General features: G+C 40.2%; 1 protein-coding gene across 13 annotated transcripts in view; it reads left to right on the top strand.

Annotated features, from left to right (window-relative positions):
• The window catches only part of SIPA1L1 (signal induced proliferation associated 1 like 1), a 433,934-nt gene that overhangs the window by 256,894 nt on the left and 158,176 nt on the right, over window positions 1-18,864 (top strand). For all 13 annotated transcript variants that reach the window (XM_070417275.1, XM_070417272.1, XM_070417284.1 and 10 more), the window contains one exon: window positions 3,295-3,357. The gene's annotated coding sequence lies outside the window, so the exon portion shown is untranslated. The remainder of the gene's footprint in view (window positions 1-3,294; window positions 3,358-18,864) is intronic.

Genomic DNA, 18,864 nt, shown 5'->3' with positions numbered 1-18,864 from the left:
TTTTAGACACAGTATAGCAGGGGTGGGAAACCTTTTATCTGCCAAGGACCATTTGGGTATTTAGAACATCATTCACGGGCCATACAAAATTATCAGCTTTAAAATTGGCCTGCTATATTGGTCAGACATTTAATCAACTCACCCCTAATGCCCTGGCAGGGCCAGACCAAATGATTTCGCAGGCCTATACGGCTTGGGTTGGATGTTCCCCACCACTGGTACAGAGGGACAAGATGACACCAAGGTATAGACATGGTTTAAAATATGCAGGCCTAGAAAGTCAAGACTAATTTTATCTGCCAGGGTTGCTTCCTCATTTGAAAAGTTAAAACTTCCTACCCACTTATCTGTTAGATTGGAGGCAAGTGTGATACTGAAAAGAAATCCCTTCATCAGCCTTTGAAGAATGAAGTCAGCTTTTAAAATGTCATAATTTTTGTCCAAAAGGCAAGCCCATTGACCTTCCAAATTGTGTTTCTAAGCTGTTTTTGTTACCCTCGTTTCTTTCTGGGATATTCAGCTGAGTATGTTAAAATGTAGGGGCGTATTTCCACCAGTCTCTTCTCCACCGTCTGTTACTTTCCCCGCTCCCTCAGGGTTGCATTCTGCTCCTGACACTCCTGTGTGTTCCATCTGATCACCACTCTTCTCCAAAGTCCCGCCTGGGACTCAGAGCAGAGGTTGAGCTACACTGCAGACATCACCTTCAGCAAAGGGAGGCTTCATGGCTCTGCTTTGTGAGGACACAGAGCTTGCTGGTGCATCAGTGTTTGATGTCCAGGGAGAATGAGCTATGAGAAAGCAGCCACTTACAGAATTGGCCCGTATTCTTTGTTAAAAAAATTTAAATGTCTTACTTTTTATTCAAGCACACATAAAGATAGGTGAATCATAAGTGAACGCTTTGATGAATTTTCTCATATTGAGCATAGTCATGAAACCACCACTCAAATCAGAGAATCCAATATCACTAGCCCACCAAAATTCCCCCTTCCACCTCCTCCTGGTGTCTACCATCCCCCCACACTCAGAGGTAACTGTTATCTCATGAACTTGTTGTCTCTGGAATTTTTGTAAAAAGTAGTTTTACCTACTTTGAGCTTTACTAAGATGGCATCATACAGTTTTGTATTTTCTCAGATATCTGGCTTTTTTGTTTCAGCATTATGTTTGTGAGATTCATTTGTGTTGTTGTATTCTTTATAGTTCATTCATGTTCATTATTGTATAGCACTCAGACTACAGCCTGTGCTGGCTGCCTGATTTTGTAAATAAGGTTTGATTGGAACACAGACCCACCCATTCATTTCCGTGTGTCTGGGGCTGTTTTCCCACTCCAAAGGCAAAGTCCAGCAGTTGCAACAGGACACAGAGACCTTATGGCCTGCAAAGCCAAAAATACTTGCTATCTGGCCCTTTTCAGAAAACGCTAACTGACCCCTGCTGTATAGTATTCAGTTGTATGAATACTCCACAGTTTATTTTTACTGAGTTTTGTCTTCTTTGAATATTATTGTATGTGTGTCTGGGACGATGTGTCTGTGCACTCCTGGTAGGCATTTCCCTAGCAGTGGAATTGCTGGGCCACAGTGTATATATCTATGCTCCGCCTTATTAGATATTGAGGAACAGTTGTCTAGTCCTCACTCGCACCAGCAGTGCATGAGAGCTGAATTGCTCCAGGTCCTAAGACTTGTGTCCTCAGACCTTCATTTTTAGTCATTTAGTCATTTTTAGTCAGTATATAATTTTATGTCACGGTGGTTTTAATGTGTATTCTCTTGGTAAATGATTGAGATTGAGCACCTTTTCCTGTGCTTATTGTCACTTGGATATCTTGTTTGGGCGCTCTGTCTTTTTCTTATTGTTTTATGTGAATTCTGTATGTATTCTATATGAGTCCTTTGGAGGATATATATATTGAAAACATCTTTCATGCTGAGACTTGCACCCTTATTTTTTAAGGTGTTTTTTATTTTATCTTTCTGAACCTGTAGGGGATCAGGATATGTACCCCACAATATGCCAATGGTGGCATATTTTGAACTGAAGGAAATTGAGAAATAGCAGACACAGGAAGACCTGTCTTCCCCCATCTGCCTGAAAGCAGGGCATAAGTTTCCATTTTTAAAGGTGCACCCATCTTCCAACCAGAAGGAGGAAAAAGATTTTTATCACCAGAAATTAGTCTTCATAACAGATCTTACTAACCAATTCTTATCTACCATACATTTTTTTCTTAGTCATATTTCTACAATTTATCATCCTTACAAATCCAAACCTTTTCCTTTGTTTAGTCACTTCTCTAAAATGCATCGCCCTTTGTTAAAATGGTATATAAGTCCCATAACTGCCTCTTTGGCATTTTACTTCTTTTCTGTGATATCCCCCTGCATATAAAAATATTAACATCAATAAAGAAATATATGCCTTTCCTCCTATTAATTTCTTTTTACCAGTTTACTTTGCATGTGCCCAGGAACTGAACATGAGAGGGTAGAGGAAGTTTTTTGTCTCCTGCAAACACGGAGGCAAGTGAAACTAGACGTGGTATTATTTGTAGATCCAGGGACAGTAGCTGTCCTTGGCCTTGTCAAGGCACACTATCCCCAGGAAGCACCACAGCATCAATAGATTTCTAATAAATCCTGCTTAATTAAGAGTGTGATTTGCTATATTGTTATTTGTCCTGGGGTCTTTCACTTATGAATATTAAAAGCCATTCTAGGGTCTTAGAGTCCTCAATTCTATGGGTGTGTTTCTTTAGCATTCCATATCCATGCTGAATATTCAAAGATTTTATTAGGATGCAGTGTGAAAAATTTGAACCAGAAATGTGTATTATTTTGAGGACTATTATTTCTTAAGATCCCTGAGTTTAGAAGTTTAGAATTTGAAGCTGATTAACTTAATTTTAGGTTGCATCAAATGGAATAGAGTAGATGTGTGTTGTAGGGCTAGACTGTATGATTCTTTTGGTCAATTTAGTAATTCTGCTTTTGTTTCAGTTTTATAAATAGCATTGCAGGGCAGTATTACTTGATTAAAATGTATTTTGTGTGTTTGTTTTGGTGGTCTGCAGATGATTTGATCTTGAAAATACTTAGAAGTACTTTAATATTACAGACATTTTCTCTTAATTTAAGTGCAGCTGCATACTTTAAAAAGGCTGGGTTGCTTTCAGAAAAAAAGATAAAAAGTTTTTTATGCAACTGTTTTATCTTGGTGAAATTTCTTTTGTACTTTATTTTTTATTTTTATACCATTTTTAACTTTTTATTTCTCTTTTTTCAGGTTATACATTATTTCTGTGGATGCTGATTGTCTAAATTTCTGTAGCCATGGCACAAGACTATAGTAAGTACTATACCATTCATCCTATGATGTACCTGCTTTAAATGTGTTGACTTTGTCTTCAAATTTCTCATTGGAGCAGTGGAAATATAGAAGCCAAGTTTTTAAAATTGACTTTTCTCAAAGGGGTCAATTCATGTCTTCATCTGCTTCTTGAGTCTTTAGTCATATATATAACTATATATCACGGCAGTCTTATGCAGGTTATTCTGTAAATATTAGCAGAATGCATATTGGGGCTGGAGCCATGTCATGTATCCTACTGATCCCCCCTGTAACGAGCTGAGCAACTGACTGCAGCTCTAGGGTGGGCCCAGGGATTAGGGGCAACCCTCTCTCTGCTTTGTCCATGATCGACCCATCGCTGACAAAACATCAACTAGTGTTGGGCATTACCTGGCCAGAAGGATGGTTTCAGGAATGGCCCGGTAATCCCGTTCTAGCCTATGAGACTCCAAGGTAGGCTTGCCAGGAACTTGTGGCAGAAATTTTCTGATAAACAGAGTACAGGGAGAGCCTGCCTCTCTTCTTCTGGATGTTGTTTGGTGCCAGTGTGAGGTCTGATGTGTCTGCAGCCTGAGCAAGAAGCCACACAGGGTGGAGGACAGAGAAGCCAGTCCCGGAGCCTGTCTCTCCACCAGAAGTCCAAGCTGTTGAGCCAATACATTTCCTTTCTGTTTAAGCCAGTTTGCATTGGGAGCCAAACATCCCAAGTGATTCACTTAATCTCCATTTATTTTTAGTAATCCATTAGTTTCTCCCTGGGGAATGTGGGAGTAATTACAAAGTGTGGCACATGGTACCGTTAAGTTAAACTGGCAGAGTGTGCTGGTGTGTTGGTGGCACCCTCTTCACACTTAACAGTTACCAGGTAGTGATTTCGTATTCCAAGACAGGAAGATAAAATATATCACTTTTAGATTCCCCCCCTCCTCCTGAAGGTTTTGCCTTTTAATCTACCCAGTTTGTTTACCAGTTCTTTGGAGCAGTTAAAAACCCAGGGTAAGCCTCCAAACCGCAGCGCCATTTCTCTGCCTCTGAGGAACCACTATCCTGGTTTTGGTCTTTTTTCTCCTTGTGCATATGTTTGTCCTTTTACCACACATGGGTGGTATGGTTTTTTGCATGCTTTTAACTTCAGGCAATGTAGATACTGTGTCTATTTATTGTTCAGAATCTCAGTTTAGAATAAATTCAGGATCAGGGGAAGAGGCTGTAAATTAGTTCTCAGATGCTTCGCCAAAGATTGATTACTAGGCATCTTAGTGATCTGAACTTTTAAGTGGCTGATGCATTTAATCAACATGCTGACAGCCTCTTAACTTGGGCAGTAGTCTGGTGCTTGGTCACCTTCTGAGTTCACTTTCTGTACCTGGTTCTGCAGTCCTGTGCAGGTTTGGTACCTGCAGGAGGACACTTTCAGACCAACTGTGTCATCAATGAGCTTTTCAGAATGTGTTCGTTCCTTTTTTATTTAAATAGCTCTATTCATCCTATGGTCAGTGTGCTTGCTTTTGGGATACTTAGGTAAATCTGGGCATTTTTCTATACCCTGACAATTAGTTGTCACACTTATAGAACTTACTTCTGTGTTTTCTAAATTTGTAAATTTGTCCTTTGTGCTGCTAGCAGCAGTTATAAAAGAGGCATCCACTCCAATGAATAGACTGTGCAGCATGGCACCTGGAAACATAGTACTGTGAGGGAGGAAAAAAATCATTTTTCTTCTACCCCTCTAAGCTCTTCTGGCTAGACTAATGATCAAATTCCCAAAGCAAACAGTGTCCAGCCAGTAAAGTTTCCTGGCTGGCTCGCCAAAATCCTTTTAAGTTCTTCTAGCTGGACTAATTAATTAACATGGACAAATTAACAGGAGAAAATGACCAAATTTATTACATGTGCACCTACAGGGGTTCCATATGAATATGAGACCTGAGGACAGATCAAGCAGTTAAGGCTGATAAGCCCCCTTGGGGGATGGGGAATGGGGGGTGGGGTTGTGGTTTAGGACTTCAAAGGGCAGGAAGGTAATTCACATGGAGATAGAAAAGCAAATATTTGATAAGTAAATGTTTGCTGGACCATCCTTAACAGGACACAGAGGACTTTGATCAAAAGGGCCTGGCTAGGTTCCTCCCTATTACACACTACTGATGTTAAACTGCAGTTATCTGTGATGACATCTCCCTTCCTTTAGGTCCTCTAAATTTTTTTTAGGCAGTTAGGGGGAAGGTTAAAGGTTTTTCTTGAGTCTTCTGTTTCTTAAAAAAAAATTAATAACCAGCTTCAAATAATCAGTATTCTAAAAGGCATGTTTTGGGGTGACAAACTATGCTTTCCCCAGTCTCCCAGGCACTTGCGAACCTCAGAAGTGTCTGAGGTTCTCAGTATCTCAGTCCCTTTCGAACCTCAGAAATCTTTTCTGTGCTGTTTATTTCCGTTTGTGCCCCAGTGTGAGCCTTGGAGATAATTTTTATCATTCTTGTCTGAAATGTATCTTAGATCATTTAACTTCTGCATTCAGAGAGCTCTATTTCTCTAAATCTCAATCTCTCTCTCTCTCTCTCTCTCTCTCTCATCTTATTACCCCTTGTTCTTGTTTGGAATGTTGTTGTTGGACCTGGAAACTGAATAGTCCTTTCCATTTAGAGATCATTAATTCTTTTGCTTGGGGAACAGACTTACTGATAAAGTGCCAGAGAAAGATTGATGACAATCAAAAGAGGATATCTTTCCTTTTTACTTTCAGGGTTATCTTTGCTTAAATGTTTACCATGTGAACAAAAGGTAAATGCAAAAGAGTTTTACCCCTTAATTCATCTATATTGTATCTATATTACAGGAAGGAAAACAGTAACATCTTTTGTTGAAATTTAGGTTTTTTTGTGCTTGTGCATGTTTTTTGTTTTGGTTAAAAGAATGTGTTCTTGTTTTAATTTTATTTAAATGTAACTATCTTTAGGTTTTTTTTTTCCTTCATTCCCCCCCCCCCCCCCCCCCAGGCTCTTAAATTAAAATGTTGCCACTGTTAGAAGATTATAGCCATCAAGTTGAAACACCTAATCAATGAGGCCCCTATGAAAAGAGCTACTAAGTCTCTCCCCTTGGGATACGGTCAGTTTTCAAGATAGTATGTCATTTTGTACATCAGGCCAAACACAGACACAAGAAATGTAAGATATCCTATAATATGTCTTATATCCATTTTCTTGTTTTAAAAACTTTAATGTTATGAGTACTTTTAAAGGGAAAAAGCCTATTGAACATTTTATTTAAAAAAAATTAATTCAGGGCCCTGACCTGTAGCTCAGTTGATTAGATTATTGTCCATCCCTATGTGCCAAGGTTTCGGGTTTGATCTCCAGGTGAGGAACATACAAGAAGCAACTAATGAATGCATAAAGAAGTGGAACAAGTTGTTGTTCCTCCCTCCCTCCCTCTGTAAAAAAAAATTTAAAAAAATCAATTTTTTGTTTCTTGTGGAATGACGTCTTCTTACTTATTTTCTACATAAAGAGATTTGTAGACTTGGCTTGTTTTTATACCTCAAAATGAAATGGTGCCTTTGTGGGGGATGGCCCACTGGGCTGAGGGGACGTGTAGACAGTGACTCAGATCTGTAATTAGGTCCTGCTCTCCAAACCCTTGTTGACTTGAAAGTGCTGGCCATAGACCATTTAGTCTGGGAAAGTAATACATGAATCATCTAAATTGGCACAAATTATCTGGAATGCTATTAAACGCTTTCTCCTCTCTATTCTCATTGAGGGAATTAGAAAGGGAGTCTTGTTCTTTGAGTTTTAAAGTATCCTAGAGGGTAAAGATACATCCCTGAGAGCACATGCCTTCCCTAGATAGAATGCAAAGCAGAATGTCTGACGTTGGTAAAGCAGTTCCGATTTTGTGGGTCTGTGTTACAGCATTCCTCCCCGCTTTCTATCCTTTCCTTTGTGAAGAAGGTGGTAACTGTTGCCTGTCTTCCAGCTCCAGTTCACTCACCCCCACCCCACCCTGTTCTCTCAGAAAGGGAAACCCAGGGGCTGCTTGTCCCTGGAGCCTCAGCTTAACCCCATATTGGAGGTAGGAGGAAGTTCTAAAAGTTTATATTGTATCTGTTTTGCTTACTCTAACTTGTCCTATTCATCATCATCTCTCACAGTTAGGATGGAATTTTGATATGCTTTTCTTCCCTTTCTCAAAATGATGGGTCAACAGATGTATCGAGACCTATTAGGCACCTGGCAATGAAGTGGGTGGAAGTTAGTTTTTGTCTTCACTAAATAGTAACTTGACTTTGTTTCCATTTATTTTATAACAAAACTTTAAAATAATCATATACATTCTGAAGTGGAGGACATTTATAAGTCATTTAGGAATAAAGATAAAGACTATTCTTAGATAGAAAGTGAACCTTTTAATTCGTTTTTTTTTTTTCTTTTGGGTTTTCTCTGATGGTGCATTAAGGGTCCTGCCCAGTACTTATTATCTTACTGTGCCTGCGAGAGAGAGAGAGAGAGAGAGAGAGAGGGAGGAAGAGAAACAACAACAAGCTGTTTTATCCAATTTGTAAGAAACACACCAGCTTTTCAGCTTGTAATGTGAGTTGACTTTTTATCCGTGGGTAACTGTGTCTCTTCATATTGGAGTATGTGTGAGTGGGCATGGCAGAGGAATGCATCTTTTGATGGGAAGAAGGAAGCCATAGCTGGCTGTGTAATTTTGTGTTTTGCAGGCGTAACTACTGTTTTGTGTCTGTGGTTGATTGTGCATGAGCCTGTGAATTAGGTTGTCTTCATCCGTGGCAGTGCTGTGTGTTACACATTATCATGTTCACTTTGGAGTTGTTAAGACTCAGGCGTTCAGATTATAACATTGTTAGCAGACTGCTCAGTTCAGTTGAAAGATTTTAGAGTGAGTTTCTAAGAAACTAATCGGTGAAATATTTCATATCAGTGAATACCCTTGATAAAATTTCTTTATTATGTGGTTAGTTATGCTCTTTTTTCTTGATATAGATCACCAAGACCTTCAAATTAGCGATTTATAAGCTGCTGTTCACTAAGAACTGTGATCCTGTTTGTCTAAGGACTTGTTTAGTTTCTAGTTATCCTTTTCACTTGGTCTCTCTTTGCAATTAGGAGCCCAAACACCATGTTTTAGTACCAAATACAAATCGCCCAACCTTATTATCCTTAGTTTGCATATTGTATAAATAATTGGGTCATTAGCCACACCTAAACAGAGGAGTGTGAAAGGTTTTACCTTTAGTGGGAGTTTAACATCACTTTAGGGTAGCGGTTCTCAACCTGTGGGTTGCGACCCCTTTGGCGGTCAAACGACCTTTTCACAGGGGTCGCCTAAGACCATCCTGCATATCAGATATTTACATTACAATTCATAAAGTAGCAACATTACAGTTATGAAGAAGCAACGAAAATAATTTTATGGTTGGGTCACAACATGAGGAACTGTATTTAAAGGGCCAGAAGGTTGAGAACCACTGCTTTAGGGCTTCTGGATTACTGTGTGAGTTATTTCTCCCATGGCAGCCAGTGTCCATTGCTAATGGGTGCAGTGACTGTGAGACCTCAGTCAGGAATTCTGAAGTTCTAAGGAGGTGAAAAATACCTAAGAGTTTCACCTTCCATTGCATGGCATCCCCTCAGTATCAGATGTCTTCTAACTCTGGGAATGAAATCTCAGTTTCTGAATGAATGCTAATCTCTGATGAGAGCTTCCCACCCACACTTGTTTATTTTTTTTTAAATTCTTGTCTAATCAATAAAATATCGTTAGTCTGGTCTGTAGGGTTAGGTGCCCCCTCTGTAATTGAAGTGCTCTGATAAAACAGTGTGTGAAGATAGACCAGCTGTCTCTATTGCTGTCTGAATAGTTGGCCCCATCTCTAAAATTTGGTGTCTCCATTGTATAATTACATAGTGGCCTTGTTTTAAAGATGGAAACGCCAGTATATATCCATTCACTCTGCAAGAGTATAGAGCTTGTTGGTTGTAAAGATTCAGGCCAACATCCAGGAATTATTGTTGCTATAATTTGATCCTTTAGTTGTATTTTGCTCAGCATTTGGAGTAACATCCATTCAGTTGTATTTGCTTGAAGCATCAAGAAAATCTCAGTTAACGCTCTTTCTTCCAGCAAAATCTATAATAATAAAAGCGTAATATGCTAATTAGACCGGACATCCTTCCGGACAACCTTCCAGACGAAGTCGGGGCTGTGAAGGAAGCTCGGGTCTCAGGTGCCTGCCAGTGGCCGGCCGGAGGGAAGCCCGGGTCCCGGGGGCCAGAGAGAAGCTGGTGCCGGCAGCTGGGGGATGGAAGGCCTACTCTTGCACGATTTTCGTGCATCAGGCCTCGAGTAACTTCTATAAAAATGATACATACTTGTGAAAATGTAAAAAAGCAGGTAAGCATAAAGATGAAAATAAAAACCACCTGCAATTTTACCATCCAGAGTGGCTATTATTAACATTGGCTGATAATGTGTTCTCACAGAACACAGAGCATTTCATTAAGAAACACCTCACACCAACTGTCCATAAAGGGACTGACTGAGGTGAGGGTTCTGAGAAACTCACCTACTTATATGGTGTGTGTTAAAGTTAATATCTTCTAAGTTACAAGTATTTCTTTCTACAGGTTGACATCTCATCATAGGATAAGGAGAGAGCCTCTTTAAAGAGAAGCTGGACTCTGGCCTATTCTGATGATTTTTTTCCCTGTTTGTTAATTATCATGATTTTTTAAAATAAAATTTATTGGGGTGACATTGATCGACATCATACAGGTTTCAGATGTGGGTTTCTGTGTTACAAGATCTGTATATTACACTGTGTTCCCACCACCCAAAGTCCAATCTTCTCCCATCCCCATATATTAGGATCCCTTTCACCCCCACCCCCTTCCCTCTGGCACCGCTGTTTGTGTCTGAGTTTTATATCCCACATATGAGTAAAATCATAGGGTTCTTAGCTTTTTCTGACTGACTTATTTCACTGAGCATAATGTTCTCCGGGTTCATCCATGTTGTGTAAATGGCACTGTTTCTTCCTTTCTGATGGCTGAGCAGCATTCTGTTGTGTATACGTACCACATCTTTATCTGTGGTCGCAGGACACTTCTGCTGTTTCCATGTCTTGGCCGCTGTGAATCATGAACATAGGGGTGCATATATCTTGGGGAATACATGATTTAGAGTTTTTCTGATGATTTCTAAGGAGAGATTTTCTTGTGTAGGATGTGTTTCTCTATGAGGGCGTGAACTTTCAAGTGAAAAGGTCATGTAAAATAAGCTGCTACATAGAAAGAGAAGAAGAGTAATACACTTTTCAGAGGAATGTCTTCCGTTCCCCTGGGAGAAATATAGGCAAGTCAAGTGACCAAAGGCTGCACGAGGTAGTTCTCAAGGGGTAATTGTAGGACAGTCCCTTCTGGATATATTTTTTGAATATGTTGTGTCTGTCCTCACCACATTCTCTCTCCTGTGCTGCTTCTGTCTGTGCAGTCCCCTGTGCTGGAACAGCTGCACGTAACTGAACGGTGCAACCCTGCGAAACAGCTTAAGGAACCCTGCCCTAGCTCATCATCTCTGACTGTCCACTCCATGCTTCCATTTACAGTAACGTGGGTGATTGTCTGGTTTTCAGATCATCGCACCACAGAGACTCAAACATCAGACTTCACCCTGGACCTGAAGGTATTTGCCCTTTGTGGTGTTTGGATAGTTTCTGAGCATTTGTTTGTGGGCTTCCTTCCTTGAGGCCCAAAATAACATGATGTGCCACAGCCCCTAGGCTTCATAGGGCTGCTTCTGAGAGAGTTCTTAAGAGAGGCATTCTCCCTGCCACCAGCTGGCCAGGAATGACCCCACAGCTCCTTGTCCTGAGGCCATTGTGGTGTAAACAGAGCAACGGATAAGAGCTTTGTCTTCTGTCCTCTCCTCCAAGTAAAGTGTCCAAGTTGTGTTAAGGGAAGTCTGCATTTTGTGGAATCATTCGGTTTTGGCGCTGTGTTCCCTTAGATTTTCGCCTGGAATTCTTTGGGAAACTCCACCCCTGGAAGAAAGTGAGGATTCTGAAAAGAATGTGTTACAGCAGCTGTTATTGTTAGCGAGAGCACAGCACAGTCTTTGAAGATTCTTCGGCTCCATAGCAGTTCTCTGGATTTCACTTTTGCGACTGCAGTCTCTTCCACTACTAAGAGGCCAATTTGAATTATATTAGGCAAATATTTACAAGTTTTAGATTATTTTATGTTTGTATTGTTGTATTGAGTGTTGGGAAACACTCAAATGTTGAGTAATTGGTGTCATAATATGTTCTTAGTTGTAAGCATCAAATTGAGATTTTAAAGAGAGCAAATTTTAATTTGTTTACAAATTTTTGTCACTAATAGTAACCCTATTTTTCCTGTTGTTTTTGTTTGTTGGTTGGTTTGTTTTTACTAATGGGACATTTAGATTTTGCATAACCATGTTCAGTAGTTCTTAACTGTTGACATTTTATCCCCAAATGTTGGGTTGTGTATTAGTTGGTTTTCTTGCACAGCACTTAGATTTATTATAGGGACCTATTCTCAGCCAGAGATCAAGAACCCTCTCTATTTGTTTATTTGCTACTTGGACTCTTAGCAAGTTACTCTACTCTCTCTCAGTGGTTACTAATTCTGTGAAATTTGCTACTCAGACGAAAAGACAGTAGTTGTTTTTTTGTTTTAGAAAATTTGTGATCTAAAAAGTGAAACGCCACAGAAAAATTGCTAATTCCATCATTACTCCTTTACCTGTTTTGTTGTTGACTGGAGTCATATCAGATAGCTCCCATTTTCTGACCAAGGTCTGAGGACAGCTTTTGAGCAACACCTAACTTTTCAGTTTTTGGTGTTTTTTGTTGTTGTGTTTTTTTTCAGTAGTATATGCTCAGTTAATAGAAAGTTGGACTGACTTGCTGACTTGTTAACCGTAACCCTAATCCTTGTTTCTTTCCTTAAAATAGCTGCTGTTGATTTTTCTCCCAGATGAATGCCTCTTTTATTAATTTTGGGAAGCGTCTATGAAATAAATTGAATACTTTTAAACAAGCAAACCTTCTTTCCTATTGTTATACACCAGGATCTCTTTTTCTCTAGAAGGGTGCGAAGTGTGAGAAGTTCTTTTTCTTTATTTCAAAACAAGAGGGTACACTGTTGTCTAGTTCCCAGAGAGGTGGTATCCAACCATACTTACATTCGATATTTGTGGTACATCAGTCCTCCACAAATTGGTTGAAATAAAATGTTACCCTAAAACTTGGTCAGTCTTTGAGATTCTTGGAGTCCCCCAGAGGTGGTATGAAACCACAGTTCAAATCACTGCCTTAGAGATAATCCTCTCACCTGGGACACGGGGCTGCCATCCTCGTCGAGGAACACACTAATCTGTCACGTCTGGCAGAGTGGGATCTGGGCGCTTGAGCATTTCTCTTCGGCCTTCTCTAGTTTGCTACCTCAGATCTATCTGTCCTCATTACCAGGTCTCTAAATGTCATTGTCTGGTTCACTTTCTTCCTATTACTATAAAGTAGAGGCAGAGACATGGAGCTTTTTGGAGTTTGTATCTGTTTTCTGGTTACAAAAGGGCAAAGTAGGCCTAATCCTATATGTTTCAATGCTGGGAAAACACAAAAACAAAAGAACAAAGAAAGAAAAGCCCAAGTCTGGTTTCTTAAGTAGTTGCAATCTTTCTTTCTCAGACCTCCATTATGGGGCATGTTTGTTGAATGCAGGGCACCACTAACTGGAGTCCTGGACTGATAGCTTCTTAGTTGCTGTTTCTCAGCACAAGAGAAGACACACTTATTTTGATTTTGTTAGTTTTTTCCTCCAAGGACAGAGGGGCTACTTTGTGTTTCCTGTGACCTTTGTAAGGCTATGTGGTTTGTCTGGTGCTGGGATGCTCCTGTGGTCCTGGGTGGGCGTGGCCCATTTTCCCAAATGAGATAAGGAATACAGAAATGCTCTCTGATAAACTGTAAAGTGTCAGAAATGGGGGAAGGTATTGTTGTTACTTTTGACAGTCCTGTTTCCAGGGACGAGCTATTTTTTTATTAGGCCACTTTTACCTGCTGGGACCTTTTGCAAAAGAAAGCACTTAGCACATGGAACAAATGTAGCCTATATTGCATTAAAATGAGTTGGTATTTCATAATGTTTACTGCTAGAGGAGGCACTGCCCTTTGTGTACAGCAGAGTTTCCATTGGCAAAGACCATGAAGTTTCCTGGCCACGTGAAAAATAACTGGCTTCTGTAATTATTATTTCAGAGTCTCAATCTCACTTTTCATTCAGCGAGAGGACCTTTATCTGACAGCGAGACCTGTACCTTTGTTAAGCCTTTAAATAGATTACTGCTTTTTTGGGTGCTTTAACTCTTGCCCTCAGGCTTTTCAGTTTGTACAAATCGATGCAAGAAACTACTCTCACGGAGAGATGTGTGCCCTGGACTACAGACGGCGTAACCCGCAAGAAGAATTAAGGAAGGGGGAAAAGACATTTCCTTCCCCTCGCTCCCGGAGTGATTAGAAAGCGGAACTGTTGTTTAAGTCCCCAAGCCCCTGTGGGTAAACAAATGCCGCTCCTGCTGCAGATGTGATCCTGGCGGGCGCCTCGTTCAGTGGGACGATGCCAGGTCACATTTGGAAGCGGGCCTAACACTGCTTCTGCATGGGCAGCAGCACCTCATCCCTAATGCTGTTTGCATGTCATGGTAAACCTGTGCTGACTCTGATGCAGGGCTCTGAACATACAGTGTCATGGAGATTCGACCTTCCTCGGAGCTGCCCAATAGTTTACATTGACAAGCCTCTTGGAGTTGTTTCAGGACACTAATCACTTGCTGTCAGCAGCTTGTTCTGCTCAGGGAAGAGCTGGGCTGATTACTGCCTGTTTTGTGAGATGCCCTGATTAGAGGGACATTTCCGAGCCCGCTCTGTCTGTCCTCTCCTTTCCAGTGTCTTTCGAAATCAAGTTCTGTGAAAGGCTGGGATCAAGCTAACTCCTAGAATTTGTTTTAAGGAATTTTTTATTTTGTAAAGTACAGTATCATTATAGCTGGGGCTAATGAAAAGGTATCTTAGAAGTGACGTCCTAAGAAAAAGAAGGGCATAAAATGAGAGACAGAGAGAGAGAGAGAGAGAGAGAGAGAGAGATAGTTAGTTTGAGATTTTATTCCCCAGCACATGTTATTAGTTTGGCTCAAAGAAACTTCTATTTAAAAGGGGGGAAAAAAGAAAAGGATGTAGTAGCAATGGGAAAACTGGCCTTGATGAAAACATTTTAATTCTTAGGATAGAATTCTTCAGAAGAGAGATGGTGATTAAACTTAACAGTTCTCTAGGCATCTTAAATTATTTGATGACCTCAAAAAGAGTTCTCCAAAGCAGCTGTCGCCAACTGGTGTCGTGAGGTCCGAAAGGTTGGCAACCGCTGCTCCAAAGTATACAGAAAAGGAAGTTGTAGCTTCCACACACCCAGACCTGTTCATGCTACACGGAAGATAATTTCTTGTCCCCGTCTCTAGCGAGTTTACTCCATCTGAGGAATCAGCTCCTTTGTTGGACCATTTATTAAATGTTAACTTCCACCTGTTGGTGAGTAAATTAACCTAGAGAACATGTTCCATTTGTAGACTGTTTGGCTAATCTAAGGATTCTCATGTTTATTAGTCTGTGACATCTCCATCTTAAGTTAAGTAAATAAAGGCCCAAATGCATAGCCATTTGTTCAAAGTAGCAAGACAAGTCATATAAAGAGCAGGAAACAGATGGGCCCTAGCATACTTTCTGTAAAAGTTAATCCATGTTGACACAGTGCATACATCATTCAAAAGAGAGATTCCAGTCCTTGGCCAGATATTCTCTCACTATTTTAGGCAAATATTATAGCTGCTCCACAGTAATAACTCAAGGTTCTCACTTTCCATTGGGTGGCACAAGAATTGAAAAACACCCAAGGATCAGTAGTAATAGATTGACTATTAGGTTAAGAGAGAGAAAGGAGTCAAAGACAGTTGTTGTTGTTTTTGCAATCTCATGGATCCAATCTGTGAGAGTATAAACCTATTTCCAGCACCCAAACACCTGCACTTCCTTTGTTCTCCATACTTAAGCCCACAGTTTCCCTATTCATCATGTTCGTCCTGTGGTCTCCCACCCTCTCTAGTTGCTAATCCTGTAGCCATCTCATTCCATTCTCTCCTCTCATCTCTTCATGCCTTTTCTTTACCCGTAAATTTCCTTCAGCTCTTTCTCCAGCACAAATCCCCTGCCCAGCCCTCTCATCTTCTCTTTCTTGTTTCTAGTTTGGGAAAAACAAAAAAGTGGGGGAAGGGGAAGGATTACTCTACCACTCTTTTATACCTTTATTCTTTCGTCTTAAAGTTGTTTTTTGAGATATACATGCAGTAAAATGCATAGATCTTAAGTGTTCTTTTTTTAAAAATAAATTTTATTGTTTTTTTACAGAGAGGAAGGGAGAGGGATAAAGAGTTAGAAACATCAATGAGAGAGAAACATCGATCAGCTGCCTCCTGCACACCTCCTACTGGGGATATGCCCGTAACCAAGGTACATGCCCTTGACAGGAATCAAACCTGGGACCTTTCAGTCCGCAGGCTGACACTCTATCCACTGAGCCAAACCGGTTAGGGCTTAAGTGTTCTTAAGATTTGTGTTTCTAGTTATTGGCTGTTATGAATAAAGCAGCTATAAGCATTTTTATAAAGTCATTTTTTGGACATATGTTTTCATTTCTCTTGGAGAAATACCTAGGAATAGAATTGTTGGATCTTAGAGAAGATGTGTGTTTTACTATGAAATAAACTACCAAACTATTTTTCTAAAGCAGTTGTGCTATTGTATACCTGCAGCAGCAATTTTGAGGTTCTAGTTACTCCACATTCTTACTAGCATTTGGTATTATCAGGGTTTTTTTGTTGGTCTGTTTTAATTTTAGCCATTCTGGTGGGATGAGAGAGATTTGTTGTTTCATTTATTTATGTTTTATTTATGTATTCATTGATTGATTCTTGCATGTGCCCAGACCAGGGATCGAACCCGCAACCTTGATGTATGGGATATTGCTCTAACCAATTGAGCTACCCGGCTAGGGCAAACATTGTTGCTTCTTTACTAATTTACTACCCTAAGCCCAACTCTACTTAGATTCCTCACTAAGCACTCAAGCCCATGTTTATTTGACCTGTCAGTTCTTCACAAATTTATTGTTTCTTTGTCTAAAAAGTGTAAAATCTATATGCTTTGGTCATTTCTTTAGGTCTCATATCTATGAGATCTCTGTATGTATGCCTTAAATTTTTTTCCTCTTCTGTTAATCTGTCTTGTGTCAATTCAATTATTAGATCAGCCAAAAAACAGAAACAAACAACAAAAAAATAAGAACGGTAGAGGGGATTTTTCCCTCTCTGATACTTAATTAAAAAAATTGGTATTCAGTGTAAAAGTGAAATGAAAGGTGTGATTATATAATGAGGTAATTATTTAAACTATTTGATCATGAGCGTTGAGCCTTACCCTTCAGAAATTATTATTGCTGTTTTTATTTTTAAGCGCAAGCCTGTTCTTTTGTTGTTGTTTTTTCCTTACATAGGATTAAAAATACTTCACCTTTATTACACTTAATAAGAGTTCAGAGGGATTCAGCATGTGGTTGTTTTTAAGTGCTGGACAAAGACTTGGGAAGTCCTTTTGAAGGGTGATTACAGCGGCTCCCTTGGCCTTATACAGGGCTCTGGGGCTCATTAGGTGTGATATATTCCCATTAATTGCTTCTCTCTGAAATTCTGCCTTTCCAATTATTTTATCATCTCTCAGACTCAGTCTTTTTAATGCCCTGAGTCTTCCTGCTTTCCCTCTCCAGGATGCTTGCCCTCTCTGGCAAAGAGCTCTTCCTCAGGGGAGCGAGTAATTCCACCGTGTCTGTCCATTACAAGCCCCTAGGACCCCTTTTGATTATTTCTGGTGTCTTATTTATTCTCTTCTTATCTCTGCATAGATTGCCCAGATAGAGTCAGATTGGGCAAGGGCAACCAAAGGACTTGTACCAGTGTGAATGCATATTAGCTTAACCAGTGGACACAGACACTGGGGCGGTGGGGGCTTGCCCAGGGTCAATCAGGGAAAAAGGAGACACAGGTAAAACTTTAGACAGTAAAACAACAACAACATTTGATATGTTCAGTCACAAGTTAACCAATTGGGAGGAGATTTCAGTTTAGTTACTTTGAACTAGGTCTCCACACACATTGTATTAGTCCCATCGTTTAAATGGGCCATGTGTTGACTCCCTCTGGTAATGTTCCTTTTTTGAATAACAGTGTACCCAAGTTAAGTTCCAGCCAAGGATGCTAGGAGTCTTTCCAAAGAGACTAATGCACTGACCTGTGGGTCCCTGTCAACCGAAACTTCCCTTGGAGAAGTTTTATTGTCTACTTATTTCCTTCTGTATTCCTTTTTCCTCAGTTGTGAGAGTTTTTGATTATGGAAGTTGAGGATCATGACAGTTGAAGATAATTAGAAAAACGGGGACATGGGATTGGGAGTAAGAAAAAGGGGCGAAACATTTATCAGTAGCAATAATGAAATTTCTTTGCAGCAAAGCTTTGGGAAAAAGAAGGGCAAGGATGCCCTAGCTGGTTTGATTCAGTGGATAGAGCGTTAGCCTGCGGACTGAAGGGTCCCAGGTTCAATTCCAGTCAAGGGCACATACTCAGATTGTGGGCTCAATCCCCAATAGGGGGGCGTGCAGGAGGCAGTCGATCAGTAATTCTCATCATTGATGTTTCTCTCTCTTTCTCCCTCTCCCTTCCTCTCTGAAGTCAATACAAATATATATATTTAAAAAAAGTAAATCCTTAAAAAAAAGAAGGGCAAGGATGGACAGAAGTCTGTTCCATATGCTTGGGTTCCTCTGTGACTCCTGGGAGAGGAGCTCAGAAGGATGTGACTGAGGCTTTAAGCCAGCAGTTCTCAACCTGTGTGTCTCGACCCCTTTGGCGGTCAAACGACCCTTTCACAGGGGTCGCCTAAGACCATCCTGCATATCAGATATTTACATTATGATTCATAACAGTAGCAACATTACATTTATGAAGTAGCAATGAAAATAATTTTATGGTTGGGTCACAACATGAGGAACTGTATTTAAAGGGCCAGAAGGTTGAGAACCACTGCTTTAAACAAAGCAGCTTAAATAAGTCTACCAACACATCTGAAATGTGTTTTACTTTGTTTCTGATTTTCCGGGGAGATCTGGAAAGTAAGAATAAAAAGTCTAAAAGGCAATGGCTGTGTCGGAAGAGAGCTGGACCGGCGAACATCTTGACGTATATTATCTGTTCTGAGCCCTCTTCCCTTCTCTCCTGAGTGATGTCATCTAGTTCCATGGCTTTAACATGCCATCCCTGTGCCTCTGTGATTCCCAGTTCTGTATCTCCAGC

This window comes from Myotis yumanensis, unplaced genomic scaffold, assembly GCF_028538775.1.
Source record: "Myotis yumanensis isolate MYYU_CA2020_CCGP unplaced genomic scaffold, mMyoYum1.0.hap1 SCAF_1, whole genome shotgun sequence".
In the NCBI taxonomy this organism is placed as follows: Eukaryota; Metazoa; Chordata; class Mammalia; order Chiroptera; family Vespertilionidae; genus Myotis; species Myotis yumanensis.
This window is presented reverse-complemented; position numbering and strand designations above follow the sequence as displayed.